We start from the raw sequence: 16,840 nt of genomic DNA, 5'->3' as shown, positions 1-16,840 counted from the left end.
GAAAGGAGAACATGCGTTAGTTCTGTCTTTCAAAAACATGTAGCAGAAAGCAGCACAGCTGGAGAGCAAACTGACGGAGTGGTCACATTTGACAATCTGGCAGGGAGTGGAAGGATGAGCCGGTCTTTATTGCAGAGGTGGTAATCAACGAGATGTCTTCCGGCTGCCCGGGTCCATGGATGTGGCTGATTACCTGAGTGGAGTCAGCTGAGAAGCTCAACTCCACTCAGGTGCCATACTGCAGGAGAAGACAGAGGTAGAGGAACGGATGGGAGACTGAAAGGGAGACACAGAGACAGAGGAACAGAGAGGCAGAGAGACAGAGGAGAAAGGTAGGGAAAAGGGGATTTTTAGGGATGTCAGGTGGGGATGGGATGAGGAGAGGACCCTGACAATTTGATTCAGTTTTATGTCCACACTTTACATAATGAGGTGAATTTATACAGAGACACTGGCTTTGAAGTAAATATTAATGGAATATTTCCTTAAATGTAGTTTCTGCATGATCAGATAAAAACTTTTACTGTAATGAAACTTCTTACCAAATGTTCTGTAGTCTGGAGCCACAACAGAGATGTTATAGTTTGTTGTTTCAAATCAAATTTGGTATTTTATAAGTTTTGAGCTCTTCTGTTTGCCTTCACCAGAATGATGATGAAGGTGAGAACTTTCCGAAACTGTCAAGAAGGTAATTAACATCTGTCTAATCATGCTGTTTCTGAGCAAAAGAACTGAAAACTAATGTATTAACAAGAAAACATGATGAACATTTTGGAGTCAACTTTGGTTTTGGAAAAGAAAACACAACTGATAACAGACAACACTGGCATCAAGATAAAACAACAATAAAACACAGATTTGAAGAAATAAATCCGAAAACAGTCATTTAAAATCATCAGAATAAAAAAACAGAAATAATTGTGAATATGTGTGTTTTATCTTTCAGTTGAACTTTTCTCACAAACATTTTTCTTTCACTGCCAACACAAGTTGTTTTATGAGACATATTTCAATTCCAAGTTTTCTTTTCACTGACAAACTTCTAGTATTCTGATTCTGTTTGGACCCAGAAGTCCATCACTGTAAATTCAGACCTTAATAAAAATAGGATGAGACAAAAGAGGGTTTTGGGGAAAAACGATGAGATGTTGAGTTTGGATGTCAGAACAAGATGGAGGCTGTGATTAAAAGATTAGATTTAGAGTCTAACAGTGAACTGAATGCAGAGTTGAGGCTTCATTCTCAGAGTCTACATGGATGTTAAAGTCAGGACTTTATCTGAAGTCAATCAGCTGAGAACTCTGAGAACTCAGATAAAAACTCAGAATACAACAACCAACACAACTGGTTTTTGTGTTTTCCAGTTGGGTGTGAGAGACTCAAAGTGAGGCTTTGAAACGAGTTCTAAGTTCAGCTTTCAGGTTCATTATGAAGATGATTATTGAGTCTGACTGTACTTGTATTGAAATAAAGCTGATCTGACTGGGAGGGTTGATTGTGTGTCTGATATGAGAAGGATAAAGAGCTGACCTCTGATCTGTGCAGGTTCAGACTGGTTTGTGCTTTGAGCTGTTTGGTTCCTGCAGAGCTGAAGAAGGACGACGGTGGAGCTCAGGAGAGGAGCAGAAAGCTGTTGGACTGCAACAAGTTGAGTAAGTGGACCTTTGATTTGTGTTTGTCAGCAACAAGCTGCCGTTTGTCTGCTGCTGTGGACGTCCACAATCAGCTGGTGGGTCGCTGGTCTGGGATGAGTTGATTGAGAAACAGAATGAAATGTTCAGATCCAGTCAGCTGTGTGTTTGACTGAGACTGAAGACTGACGGCTGAACTTTGTGTGTTTGTGTCCTCAGGTGGCTGCAGGTTTTCACCAACATGGAAAGGTATGACGGTCTCACAAGGATTCGTGAAACTATCACGTAAATTAATCTATGGTTACGTGCGCACCAACACGATTTCTCATATTTTACGTGTTGCTCACGACGAAATTCAAACCAATGTATTTCAAGCGGAGGACTTTTCATGCCACTGAGAATGTATTTCAAACGAATATTTTTAATGTAAAAGCGTTGCGAATCAAAGCGGAGGACTTTTCATGCCACTCAGAACGTATTTCAAACGAATATTTTCAATGTAAAAGCGTTGCGAATCCAACGCTATATTTTGCATTACATCGTCCCATACATATAATGTGATGCCTTTATTTTTGCTGCAGGATTTGGGTATTTGAGATTAAAAAACATTAGTGTTTGTTTGTTTGTTTGTTTGCAAATGGGTTTGATTTTGTTTTCATATCTGAGTCTTAATCACACCTGAATAGAACGTTTAATTAATCAAATATTCCTCGTGTGTCATGTTTCTCCTCGGTCAGATTTAAGCGAGTTACGTAGGGCATTTTGAATCGGTATATTATATTTTTAATGTAAAAGCATTGCGAATCCAACGCTATATTTTGCATTCGCAGGGGCCGGCAATTAGATGTGGCTTCGGGCCAAAATTTGTGTAAACATTATTCGGCCGTTTGACCGACGGGCCGGTGCGCTGGTATTTATTAAATAATTTTGATGAGTGGGTATCCGATACCTGTATAGCTCAGCACGTTAAGCAGATGACTCATGTACAAGAGCTGGTCTCGGACGCGGGTTGGATTCCGGTCTGCTTTATTATAATATTTTGGAAGTTTTTCATACACAAATGCAGATTTCTAAACGGACTGCTGTAAAACTTTTTAACATGATTGAAGATATCAAACTCATGGACAACTCCTAACCCATTGGACATTCATGCGGACAGACTCCTGTTTCAATTTAAAAAAAAACAAAACAAAACAAAACGTGCAGCACTTCGGCACCTTTCTTCTTCGGTGGTGTCTGTGTAAAACAATGTCCAACATGCAAACAGCACACCTAGCGCCATGAAGCACAAAATGCAGGTGTAAATCAATGGGGTGCTGAACATAATAATATTCATCGCGGAAATAATAGATGATAATAATAATGATAGGTAATAGAATATTCTGATATTAAGCTCGACTGTAGACAGGTATTTTGCAAACACTGTAAACACACACACACACTAATATATGTTAGAGAAGCAGATAATGGCAGTAAAGTCAATTATTTTAATAATTTGAAGAGACAATATATGATTACGCTATATATACATAAATAAACAAAATACTGACTAATGAACACATATTTCTATATAAAACTATATATATATATATATATATATATAAAATATCATTTTCTGACATATCTTTTTTAATATATATGTATGAATTATATTGATAGTCTATATGTGATTTATATAATAATTTTCTCTGATATATAACTTCTATCTATTGTTTTATATAAAAATATGTGTTCATTAGTCAGTATTTTGTTTATATATGTATATATAGCGTAATCATATATTGTCTCTTCAAATTATTAAAATAATTGACTTTACTGCCATTATCTGCTTCTCTAACATATACTAGTGTGTGTTTACAGTGTTTGCAAAATACCTGTCTACAGTCCAGCTTAATATCAGAATATTCTATTACTGTTAATCCCACTATGAATATTAAAATACGCCGAACCATTTGTCCTGTATCATAGCTACATGTATGACGTTTGCAGCAAAAAATTAAAAAACGCGTGAAAATCAGTTTAATATTCAGAGTTAAGATGGATTAAATGCGCTGTCAAACAGCACTGAGTGGAGCGGATGACCGGACCAAGATGGCGGCACTCGTCAGCCCCAATAGGCAGTAGCGCTCGATGCGGCGTCTACTCTTTATTATGTCTATGGTGCTGAATGCTCTGGGAGCAAGTCTGCAGTGAAAACACTTTTGAAGGGGTCAAGGGTCACTAAATCAAGGTTCAAAGGTTCAAGGGTTCACTTTATTGTCATATCATTCCACATTTGCACATGAAACAATATGAAATTTGACCCTGGTCCCAGTTTCAGCCATCAAAAAAATATAAAAACACTCTCATAAAGACAATATAAGTATAAAGAGACACACTAATATATACAAATCTGCAACATAGATATATGTGCAGTGAACCAACAGTTTGTGCAATATTTAGTAGGTAAATGAATAAAGAGCCGAGTCCAGTAGTGCAGTGTGTGTATGAATGTGTGTGTGCTTGTGTGTGTATGTGGGGATGCGTGCATGCATGTGTATTTGCGGGGGAGAGGTGGTGATGATATGAAAACAGAGTCTACACAGACCTGTTCAGTAGCCCGACAGCTTCGGGGAAGAAGACTTCAAATGAAGGAGACATTTTGTGCAACAAGTATCATAAAAGTCATTCCCAGTGGAATTCAAGTCTGATATTGTGTGGGACTATTCAGAGCAGTCACATGAAGCACTGTATCTGTTTTCAAGGGTCTAGCCCCACGGGAACCTGCGTTTTTCAGCAGTGAGGCCTCGTACTAGTGGAGAAGCCTGAGGCCTTCAGACATGTAAAAAAAAATTCCTGCTCGGTCATTTTTGGGTCTAGTGACACCAAATCGTACACGCTCCTAGTAGACCACCCCCTGACCTTGCATATTTTTTTCAGAGAGTTTACTCAAAAGGGGCTCGATCATGGCCCTGTTTCTGACTCTACGGTTAACCCTTTAATGTCCAAATGCTTCAAAATGGGCTAAAAAGGTCAAAATCTCGCACAATCCTAAACCAATTTGGACCAAACTGCACAGGTTCTATATACAGAGGCTAATGTGAACGCTCATGCACGTTTCAGACCTCCAGGGGCCCTGAAGAAGGAATGAGGGCCAAAAAAAAACACGTTTTTTTCATAAATGTCCCTCTTTTGCTCTCATTTCTCTTCTGTAACACTCAGAGAGCTGAAACCTGGGATCTGGTACCTCTGAAACATCTAAAATCTAAATCCACTGGAACTGTTTTGCTAGCCCCTCCCAAACCGAAAGTAGCTCCAGGAACGACCGAGAGACTTGTGCTTCAAATCAATTGTTCACCAAGGTCACCTGAATCACCCCTAAAAGTTTCAGCTCATTTGATGCAAAAATGACCGATTTGTGGGGCTTCATAGTCCAAAAATGTCAAACTTTGACCCTGCGCCAGGGGTCACAGGAAGGTCACAGAGACACCAAACCAGCACAGTTCAGCTCCAAATATAGCCTAGTATAACATACTAAAAGATCAGCCCCAGGGTCCCAGTAGAAAAATCTGACCAAGTGTTCATGTTTGAAAACCAGGTCTTGTCAGACTTTTAAACCCTGAGAGCCTTCTGCCAGTGGAATTAGACCCTCACCCTCATTTTTTACCCAAACGGGACGAAATCTTAACCACAAGTACTAGGGCCCCCGGTGAGTCGGTATGTACAATTTCAGCCTCCTAGGTCAACAGGGGGCCAGATGGTACCTAATATTTGACTGAGTAGGTGTGTTCTCCATTCTCCAAACTTCAACATGGTACCATCTGTGATACAACATATCCCCTCTGAACTGCGCGCAGATGCAGCCATCGGTAGCCTTGCATTTGTCCATTACACGCTATTTCAGCTTGCACGAATGACGCCACCTCTTCCAACCGTGTGTGGTTTATCCTTCGGAACAGTCGCAGTTTTCGGAAAAGTCTCTTCAAAGTTCTAACACTTATCACTACAGTATGTCTGTGGGCTAAAAGAGAAAGTATTTCTTTATTACTAAAGCCGAGTCTGAAGTATAATTTCACTAGCTCATCTAACTGACTGAACGGCATTTTGTAGAAGCAGTGCACTGGTTGTTAGTCTCAAAAGACGAGAGCAGCTGGCTGCAGACCTCCAAAAGGTTGACTTTATTCTCGACATCCTAATTCAACTTTATTCTCGACATTATATTTCGACTTTATTCTCGACATTGTATGTTGATTTTTTTCTCGACATTTCGACTTTATTCTCGACATCCTATTTCAACTTTATTCTCGACATTATATTTCCACTTTATTCTCGACATTTCAACTTTATTCTCGACATTTCAACTTTATTCTCGACATTATATTTTGACTTTATTCTCGACATTTCGACTTTTTTCTCAAAATTCATGCTGAAAAAAAAATTCTACCCCCTCTCATTTTTTTTATCACGGGTGGCCCTAATACTCTTCCGTAGCATCCTGACAGCAGCTCCAGCAGGATGCTAGTCTGGACTCTGATTTATGACTTGGTGTTGGTGCTGCTTCAACTTCCAGCTGTGTTGGTTGTTGTCAAGCTGCTGGTTTGTGCTGCACTTACTGAGCTGCTGGTTTTCATGTCTGTCTACCAGGATCCATCAGAACCCAGGACCAAGACCGAAACCAGAACCAGAACTTAGTCTTCTCTCCATGAACAATGCTCGCTCAAAGGGCGCCGCCATGTTCTTTGAAAGACAACAACGAGCTGCTATGGAGGAGTAAGATACTGACACTGCAGTTTATCCTCACAAAGACACACAACTAACCTGGCAATAGCCAGATTAATAATTGTGTAGTACTTGATAGTACTCCACAATATCAATCTGGGACCGCTCCATGTAAATCCGTTCGGAGGAAAGAGGCACGGATTGGACAATGCAACAGTATGTCCCGCCTCTGACAGGTTTGTTTTTAGCCAATCGTGGGATCTTCACAACGAGCAGAGCCAATTGGTAGATTAAACTCTTTCCAAAACCTGTAGGTAAAAAAGCACAAACATCTTTACCATTTAGAAATGCGGAAAGCGCCTCTCGTTGTTCTTCCTTCAAAGAAGCGATAGGAGATTTAGCTAAAACTGACTTAATAGCAGCATCTACACGATCGTTGTCCTCCGTTGCCGTGTTTGTTTTGATCTACTGGCGCTTGGTGTCGTCGTCACACCCAGATATCCCGCCCCACACACGAATACTGCTGCGTGATTGGCCCGTGCCAACTTGGTGCTGTACGAAAAGTGAAGGCGGGAGCGGAGCAAGATGGTTTCTTGAGAGATTTGTGAACTCACAAATATCGCGAGAAATCAACTTGCTGGCAAGGTTAACACACAACAGCTTGTTTTGTGTGTCTTTGTGGTGGTTTTATAGTGTTTCAGTGTCTCTGTGATTTCTGTTCACCATGAAAAACTTTAAAACAATCACAACAAGAATGATAATAAAAATGCTGAGTATTGGATCTGATAATTGTCCAAACTGATAATGGGTTGATTTCTACTTAAAGTTAGTATTAAACCATCTAAAATCACATCAATGTTTTTAATGCAGGGAGAATTTATTGAATACGTGAGATTTAATGTTCTTTTATCAGGACCCATCAGAGACTCAGACCTGAACTTGGAACTGGTCCTGGACCTGAATCTTCATCTGGATCTGGATCTCAACCAGGACCTGCACCCAGCTGTGTGTCCTTTAAGAGCGACGACTCGAAGGATTTTTTAATTGACTTTAAAGGAGATGGAGCTCCTCCTACCAAGAGGTAATTGATCTATAAATGCTGTAACTGTATAAAATGTCAGTGAGTCAGTTTTATTGTCTTCATGAATGAATCCTCAAACACATGCTGAGTCTTTGTCACATCCATTTTTTTGTGGAATTTCATTGATGTTGAGGGAGGATGAGGAGGCAGACACAGAGACACTTTGGAGACTCAGATGATTTAGGTTGAGAATAAGATTTACTGATATCAAGAGAAGTGATACGAGAAAGCAGCACATTGCCAGCATCAATTATAAGGATTCGCTTGGATCTTGAGTATTTATTGGGTTGGAAGGAATTCCATATTTAGATTACAGTCTAACATGGGAACAACTTATCTGCTCTGACACACCAGACTAAACAATATCTAATCTTGACCAGGTCAGGAGTCCTGACATATCTCCTTTCTACAGCAGTTGTCTCTCTCATGTATCTTCTTCTGTACCATCTGCCTTCCTCCCATATTAGTGAGAGAAAAGGCCTGAACATGCTCACAACCTAAGTTTGGGACAAGTAAATCAGAATAGGGTTCAAAGCTGATAACCCACAGGAAAATATAAGGTCACTTATAGGATCTAAAAAATGATTTAAGGTGATATTCTGGGATGTCTTCGGCTCACAGCTGAAGGAAATACCTTAGTAAGGGGAAAGAGTAATTTTTTCTTCACAAATTACAACATGGATGACAGTAAATATTCTTAGAATTGGATCTGAAAATTGTCCAAACTGATGATGTGTTGATTTCTAGTTAACATTAGTATTAAGCTATCTGAAATCACACCAATGTTTTTAATGCAGGCAGAATGTGTTGAGCATGTGAGATTTAATGTTCTTCTATCAGGATCCATCGGACACTCAGACCTGGATCTGAACCTGGACCTGAACCCAGCTGTGTGTCCTTTAAGAGCGATGACTCAGTGGATTTTTTAATTGACTTTAAAGGAGATGGAGCTCCTGCTGCTCAGAGGTAATTGATATATAAATGCTGTAACTGTATAAAATGTCAGTGAATCAGTTTTATTGTCTTCATGAATGAATCCTCAAACACATGCTGAGTCTTTGTCACATCCATGGAAATGTTCCTGTCAGAGAGGAAAGAATGGATGCTGTGGTTCTGTGGTGAAGCAGCTGCAGGACACCAGCTGATCCAGCAGGTGGCGTCTTTGTGCTTTGGCTCAAACAGAGTAGACAGGAAGCTGCACTCAGGTTTCAGGTGCTGCTGGATGTCAATACCAAACCATAGACATATATAGATAGTTCTCACATGACGTCACTCTATCGGGTCCGCCATATTATGTGTTGTGGTCAGGAGTCAGCGAGCAGGATAAGTAGTTTGAAGTGGCCTGGGGAAACAAGTGGTTGATTGAGCAAGGTAAATATAGTTTGCAGTGTGACTGGGGACAAGAATGGTTCACGTCTGCTGTGTCCACGGCTGCCACAACAGGGCAGAAGGCCCAGTTAAACAGAGCCGAGGGTGAACAGACAAGGAAACTCAGCCGGCTGAGGCACCACACTTGGCAATTAGTATCTGTTTTTTAACCCGTATTATTAAGAAATTGTCATTTTCACTTTTACTTTGTATTCTATCATTCAATTCATCTTCCATAAATACACTTTATTGTGGTAAAATAAACTTTAGTGCATGAATTGCTTTGAAAACACAATTGAAATCTTGCAAACAGCAATTTGACTTGATTATTTTATTGAAAAAAATACATTTCGGGAGTTTTAATGTATGCCGAATGAAAGATAACAAATATATAACTTAGACAATTGTGGAAATTAGGTGTTTCAACCGTTATTATTTGCTTTGGCCTTAAGATCTTTTCAAAATAGCTGCTTCTCAAAGCAAGGATTCGCGTTGCCCCAACAGGACTGGGGGGTTAGCTCACATTAGCGTGATCCTAGCCAGGCTCCACTGCTTATTCCATTTAATTTAATTTAGACAGACCAATGATACGCTAATTAATAGAAAAAAATCATTAGGTTCATTGTTAGTTAAATCGGCGACCTGAATTCATGCTGTTTTCGGACGAATTCTACACCAAACTGTGTTCAAAATCTCAGCAAAAAAAATCTGTGTCTGAAGTGCTACTTCCTCATATTATGAGCACAAATGGCTGAAACTTACTCAATTAACTCCAACTTCCTCTGATATCGGTCTTTCGAAGTGCTATCAAGTGTGTCGATATACTTTTTCAGCTGAGTGGCAGCCATAGCCAACAAATATTAGGCAAAAAGATAAACTCCAGTCACACACTCAACAAAGCTCACCACTCAACATGGCGCTGAGCTACTTACCGACCTGGAAGTGTGACGTCAGTGAAAAGGGTCTATACGTAGACGCCTCATTGACTGCGGCTGCCCACTCGAGCGGCGTGCCTACAGCACCGCCATCTTGGATCGGGGCCACTCGCTCCTACAATGCATTACTTCCATAGAGGAATGATGTGCTTATACTATTAAAGTTGTCATAAATCGCTCAGTTCTCAAGCAATTTTGACGGGGTTTGCTTGTAACAAACGCCAGACATGATAGATAGATAGATAGATAGATAGATGGATAGATAGATAGATAGATAGATAGATAGATAGATAGATAGATAGATAGATAGATAGATAGATAGATAGATATAAACAGAAAAAACAAACAGAAAACATTCAGATGTGCTCAGGTTTTTATTAACTTCACATTTACAGCTTTACATTGCATTGGAGTACAATTATTATTTTTGTATTATTGTATTACTACTGTATTACTGTTATTGCTATTCATATAATTATCATTATATTCCTATAATGTATGATTATTTATTATTTGTATATTACAGTTACTGGTATTATTATTATGATGATTATTATTACTATTACTTCTATTATTATTATTATTATTATTATTATTATTATTACTACTACTATTATATTACTATTACTATTATCATTGTTATTATTATTACTACTACTACTATTACTATTATATCAATTAGTATTATTATTACTATTATTACTGCTATTATTACTATTATTTTTATCATTATTATTATTATTACTGTTATTATTACTACTATTATTATTATATCACGTGTATAAATCACGTTCTTTGGGAAAGCTTAAACATGTGAGAAAAGTAGCCAGAGATAAAGAATTGTCAACAACAAAGTAATTCTGTTTTTTTCTTTGTAACAGGCTGTTGCTAGGAACGCTAGATTCATAACATCAAATTTTAAACAAAAAATTGTCTCAGATTAGTTATTTCACCGGTAATCAGCTGTGTAATACACAGGATGATGTAGAGAGCTGTTAGATCATGGTAGAAGCCAGACACGGAGCTGAGGGGTTCTATCTGTCTTGTCGCCATTTATTTCTCTCTAGCTATGACAACCTGATAACAATATATTATCCTTACATACATCTTACATGTGAAAAGTAATCCCATGAGCTCTTGTTTCCTTACAGCGCTCATTAGAGCATCCATAGGCTGAACAGAAATCCGGCATCTTTCGCAAAGCTCGTCTGCTGTTTAAATAACTATGCTCGAGTCAGAGGGAGATAGTGTGTAGCTTCAGTGTTTAGTGGCAAAACCAGCATTGTAAAAATATCCGAGCAGCTTGTATAGTAGCTACACGTGGCGGGCCGTGCATTTCACACCTAGGCCTTCAATGGTGCTCCGTCTGAATCAATCCACCCCACAATAACTATTTTATGGCTATAAAAACCTCTTCTTATGCAGAAATGCAGTATAAAGAGGCATTGCATCACAGACAGATAACTCATGTAGCCACGATAAACACTTCTACTGAAGAAACAAACCCTGGGTGAGCAAGTCTCCTACTGCAGCGACAGCTGCCACACACATAAAAAAGCATCAATAACTTCAGAAAATCGCAATATTATTTAGTAAAATAGCAACATTTTACTCACCAGGAATTCTGATTATTTGTACACGAAATCCATCCTCCTTTCTTTCCTCAAAAAGAGTTCAATTACTCTGTCGTACAGATTATCCGTGCGCTTCAGTTCCTTGACACCTGTACCCGTTACGTAACGCAGGACTAGTGCGAGCTGTGCTGCGTTACTGGCGTCTGTAGTCTCATCCACCATAACAGAGGCAAACGGTGCTTTTTTAAACTTCGCTTCTTATCTCTTCTCCCATCATTTCAGCAATAGCAGTGATCAAGTCGTTTTGTATTTTGCCTGATGTCCCACTAAACACTTTATTAGTGGACAGGTGGTAATGTAAATCCGTGTTGCTCTCAGCAATGAGAGAAAAAAGCTCCACATAGTTTCCTCTGTTTTTGGATCCAGCGCTTTCATCGTGTCCTCAAAATGAAAGTTCCTGTTTGCCCAAAAAAATGACACAGTCTATCAGTCTTTTTAAGATTTCCCTATTTTTCTTCACCTTTTCGTTGTGGAGCTCCGTTTCCCTGCGCACTTGGTCGCTCAGCTGTAGATCCACTCTGGTTTCCCCAAAAGTTTTGGAAAGCACCGTTTGCTTGTAAGTGCTTTGGTGTCTCGTCGCTGCCTTGGTTAGGCAAGCCAAATTTACAAACCCAGTGTGGCTCCAAACACCATGTTGATCAGTGGCAAACAACAAACACTCCCAGCAAAACAACTTGCAGTGTTCCTCGGAGCCTGTGAGCCAGGGGTACCGCTCGTAGTTAGTGGACTGAAAGTAGCGGACAAATCCTTTTCCTGGTTGTGACAGGCTTGCTAGTTTCGGAATTGCTCGACCTTTCTTTACGATGTCCAGCTTTTCTTGAGAAGTCCATCTAGAAAATGGATTAGACAATAAATCTGCAACCAAATCTATTTCTTCTCCTCCTTCAGCCATTGTGGGTTGACAAAACCGCTATTATATCAACAGAACTAGATTTCTGTTCACGCAGCTCGCTACAGACGCAGTTCGCTAGCTCTGGCAAGTAAACTCTCTGACGATCTAATCAAAGGGTGCAAATACGCTGATGTCACCGTACGCCTGCACGAGGGCCTTGGTGTCACCAACTCAAAATCTGATTGGTTGAAGCAACAGTTTAATCGACAGTTATTTTCTGCTGGAGGCCCACAGAACTGATTCTGAAGACCTCCAGGCAGATTTCTTTGACTTTGACCCTGCCTAGCAACAAATAATGGATGAAATGTGATTGGCTAAATGCTTTTATATGAAAATTCATGTCTGGAAGCAGCACAACCAGAGGAAAAGCTATGAAGGGAAGCGGACAGACTATTTGGAATTATTTAACAAGTATTTATGGACAAAATATAATAAACATCAGTCTGTGATTTAGATATTTTTTAGGCCAGCAGAGAAGGCCTTGTAGGCCCTGACAGCCCACCACTGGTAACTACATGTGTGACATTTCTAAAAAATCAAACAGTTAGGCAATCGGTTCAAAATTCAGTGAATAATTCCACTTTGAGATTCAGCAGGACCTTTTGCCTCCGTAGATGTCTATGCACCGCTGCCCCCGCTGGCACCGTTCCAAGATGGCGGCGCTGTAGGCACACTTCTCGACAGCCTATGAGGCGTCTACGTATATATGTCTATGTACCAAACAGTGAACGCTGCTGTGATGTCCTGGCAATGGCACTACCCCTACAAATCTGCTGGCCACCCCACTGGCCAGTCACAAATATCAACTGCCAGTTAAGCTCACGCTGCGGCAAGGACAAGGCTCAGACTGTACACACTTAGCCAGTCAGAGGCGACAAAGAGGGTTCCTTCCCTTTGATTGGCTCATTGTCTAACAGTGATGTCAGTCACTCATTCATTCCATTGGTTCTGAGTAGGTTACAAACTCCACACCATCGCCATTGATCCCCATCGATCAGCACTGATCTGAACAGAGGACGATGAGTAAGTCATAATTTCTTTTAGTGCAGCGGTTAATTGCATATTTCATAAGAATCCTTCAAATGGTGACACAAGCATGAAATTCTCCACAAATATGCTTTAATGTCCTCTCTTTTAGAAAAGGGTCCTGGCCACGCCAAAAATTCAAGATGGCCGCCATTTTCCAAGATGGCTGCCCGAATGTGACAATTTTTCGTTATTTTCCCTCTTTTCTTAATTTAATTTTCCAAGTTGTTCAATACTGTAGAGATGTCTATTGTATTGAAATGACCACGGAAAAACAGCGTGCTGTCGAGCTTGACCTTTTTTACTGTATGAACGACAAGTTGACGATTTTTCTACATGCATATAACTTCCTGTATTGACGAAGGCACGTAACCAGGCGACACGTAGCAGATCAGACCACACAGAACGATGACAGAGCAATCAATGCTAACTTAATATTCAACAACTCCTCCCCTTCTAGATAAGGAGTACCAAAAAAACAACTAACAATAATAGCTTAGAACATGACCCACTACAATTTACCTTAGGGTGAAACCTTAACTGTTACCAACCAAACAGCATCCTACTTAGAGGGATAGTCTATTAGGTGGTCGGTGAGTGCGTATAGGATAACGTCTCTCAGGAGTGACTCCCAGGCTCACACCAGCTCCAGAGACACTCTGGCGGGGTGACAGGGATGGACCGGGGCTTGGCGGACACCCCACGTCACTGTCGGAGCTTGGCAGACTTGGACAGCCCTGAGCAGTGGTGGAATTGGACAGGCTCATGTCCTCCAAAGTAGCGCTGGCAGTAGGCAGGCTCAGGGTCCCCTGAGCAGCGGTGGTCAGATCCACCGTCTCTTCTTCAGCGCATACCACTGACCTCCGTAGTTGGTCAAGGTGGCGTCGCCAGATAGTGTTGGGAGCTACTTCCACCGTGTAGGATAAGGGCCCTTTTCTCTCTCTGATGATACCCGGAACCCACTTGTGTTCTCCACGGTAATCCCTGGCAAGCACAGTTTGTCCAATTTCCAGGTGACGCGTTTCTCTGTTGTATGCTGTTTTACCCTGCTTGATCTGACGATCCATTACTGTCCGTCGCAGGTTTGGCTTTAGCAAGTCCAGCCTTGAGCGCAACCCACGTCCCAGGAACAGCATGGCAGGAGTTCGATTGGTAGTAGCATGAGTGGCATTACGGTAGGCAAACAGGACGTTGGCTAACTTCTGCTGTAGTGAGATGGGGGCATCCGCCATGGCCCGTAGACCTTGTTTTAGAGTTTGTACGAACCTCTCAGCGAGCCCATTGGTAGCCGGATGGTAAGGAGCTGAGGTTATGTGACGGATGCCATTCATCTTCAGGAACATCTGGAATTCACAAGCTGTGAATTGAGGGCCATTGTCACTCACCAACTGTTCGGGGATACCAGTTCTAGCAAACAGGCTTCTCAGCACGTCGATCGTGTGAGCTGACAGGTTTGCAAAAATGTCCTCTATCCTGGGTAGTGGATATTGTTCTGCTTGTAGCACAGGATTGATGGTGGTTTTGAAGTCTCCACACACCCTTACTGCCCCTGACTTCTTTGCAACTGGGACAATGGGTGTAGCCCATGGGCTCCAGTCTACTTTGGACAGAATTCCATCAGCCTCCAGGCGGTCTAGCTCCGCTTCCACCTTCTGTCGTATGGCATATGGAACTGGGCGTGCGTTGTGGAAGCGTGGGGTGGCCCCTTCTTGAAGGACAATTTTGCCCTTGATGTTTTTTAATGTTCCAATTCCGTCTTGAAATACAGGTGCAGCAGCCTCCAAGACCTTCTTCAGTTTGGCCTCTGTGGACTTGTCAGTGGTGTATGGTGCCACCTGTAGGCTTTTAATGGACTTCCAATCCAGCTGTAGCTTCCTTAGCCAGTCCCGGCCCCACAGCGCTGGTCCTCCTCTTTTAACGATATACAGGTCCAGTGTACATCGTTGGCCATTGTGTCGTACATTCACCGGTAACACTCCAAGTGGCTTGATTTTCTCACCGGTATATGTCTTTAGGAGGACAGATGATGAGTTCAACTTCTGGTCTCCAAAGTATTGTACAAAGTCACTGTGTACCATCACAGACACTGCGGAGCCTGTATCCAGTTCCATCTTCACTCGTTTGCCATTCAACTGGGGTGTGAGCCAGATGGCTTCCCGGTCACCACCTTTTGCATGATACAGGTCCAAGCAGTTGGTATGTTCACTTCCATCATCTGACTCGTTATCTGCAATGTCCTCTACATTGTCCTCTACATTGTACACTTTCTTGTTCTTTTGTGCGTTCCATCGTGTCTTTTTCTCACTTTTATTTGCTCTTGATTTTCCTGAACGACAAACCCTCTGTATGTGTCCAGTCTTGTTACATAGCCTGCAGATTTCATTCTTAAATCTACACTGTGAAGGGGAATGGGAGCCCCTCCCACACCTGTAACACAGGTCTTGCTCTTTTTCTTGTGAGACTGTTGCTATTTTTTTCACGTCCATTGCCTTTACTCCTGTTTGCAGTTCAACAGCATCTCTGGCTGCTGTTTCCATTGAGACAGCTATTTCAACTGCCCTTTTGTAGGTAAGCTTGTCCTCAGTAAGTAGTCTCTTCTGTATGGCCTCATGAAGAATACCGCATACTAAGCGGTCTCTCAGCTCAGCCACATAACTAACAATGGATTCCCCCTCATGTTGATTACGCTGATGGAATCTGAAACGCTCAGCAATTAGTAGTGGCTTTGGTGATAAATGTTCTTTCATTACTTTCACAAGTTCCTCAAAAGTCTTATCTGCTGGCTTATCTGGTGCTGCGCAAAAGGCCATATGACTTTCCTCCCATCGCACTTAGCAGCACGGCAACGTGTTTGTCATCTTTAATGTCATTAGCCACAAAATACTGGGAAATGCGTTCCGTATACTCGACCCAGTCATCCGTCGTGCTGTCAAAGGAGTCAACAGATCCAACTCTAGCCATCTTGCCACGGTGTGTTCACTTTACAACCACCTCGTCGCCACTGTTGAATACTGTAGAGATGTCTATTGTATTGAAATGACCACGGAAAAACAGCGTGCAGTCGAGCTTGACCTTTTTTACTGTATGAACGACAAGTTGACGATTTTTCTACATGCATATAACTTCCTGTATTGACGAAGGCACGTAACCAGGCGACACGTAGCAGATCAGACCACACAGAACGATGACAGAGTAATCAATGCTAACTTAATATTCAACACAAGTGAACCATGTTTATGCTCTTATATGCTAATTTTACAGATTTTGTTGTCTCTGATATAAATTTAAGAAGGTTAGCCTTCAATGTGGTGCCCAAAATGGCTGCTACTCCTTGAAAATTATGATTTATCCATTGTAAATTGAGCATATTTAACACACACATGCAATCGTTTCTGGATGTGGATCTTGGTTGGTGTGGTGCAGATCCCATTCAACCGTTTTTTATAAACTACAGTTGTGACTGTGATTGCAATTAAAAAAACAAAAACAAAAGAGTGATTGTCAGCACACAACCAGGGCACACTGGTGTCAATCACTGCTGTGTAACTCAGCATGGGGTTGAGTGTCAACTGATC

General features: G+C 41.2%; 1 protein-coding gene and 2 long non-coding RNA genes across 6 annotated transcripts in view; 2 read left to right on the top strand and 1 right to left on the bottom strand.

Moving 5' to 3' along the window:
- LOC127534586 (NACHT, LRR and PYD domains-containing protein 12-like) overlaps nucleotides 1–16,840 on the top strand; it is a 286,575-nt gene that overhangs the window by 51,749 nt on the left and 217,986 nt on the right. The window lies entirely within an intron of this gene.
- The window catches only part of LOC127534592 (uncharacterized), a 116,580-nt gene that overhangs the window by 75,283 nt on the left and 24,457 nt on the right, over nucleotides 1–16,840 (bottom strand). The window lies entirely within an intron of this gene.
- Nucleotides 1,089–6,275, top strand: LOC127534594 (uncharacterized). The gene is made up of 3 exons (XR_007942763.1): nucleotides 1,089–1,652; nucleotides 1,851–1,880; nucleotides 6,255–6,275. It is a non-coding gene; the product is annotated as an uncharacterized LOC127534594 (long non-coding RNA).

Source organism: Acanthochromis polyacanthus, chromosome 6 (assembly GCF_021347895.1).
Source record: "Acanthochromis polyacanthus isolate Apoly-LR-REF ecotype Palm Island chromosome 6, KAUST_Apoly_ChrSc, whole genome shotgun sequence".
Taxonomy (NCBI): domain Eukaryota; kingdom Metazoa; phylum Chordata; class Actinopteri; family Pomacentridae; genus Acanthochromis; species Acanthochromis polyacanthus.
This window is presented reverse-complemented; position numbering and strand designations above follow the sequence as displayed.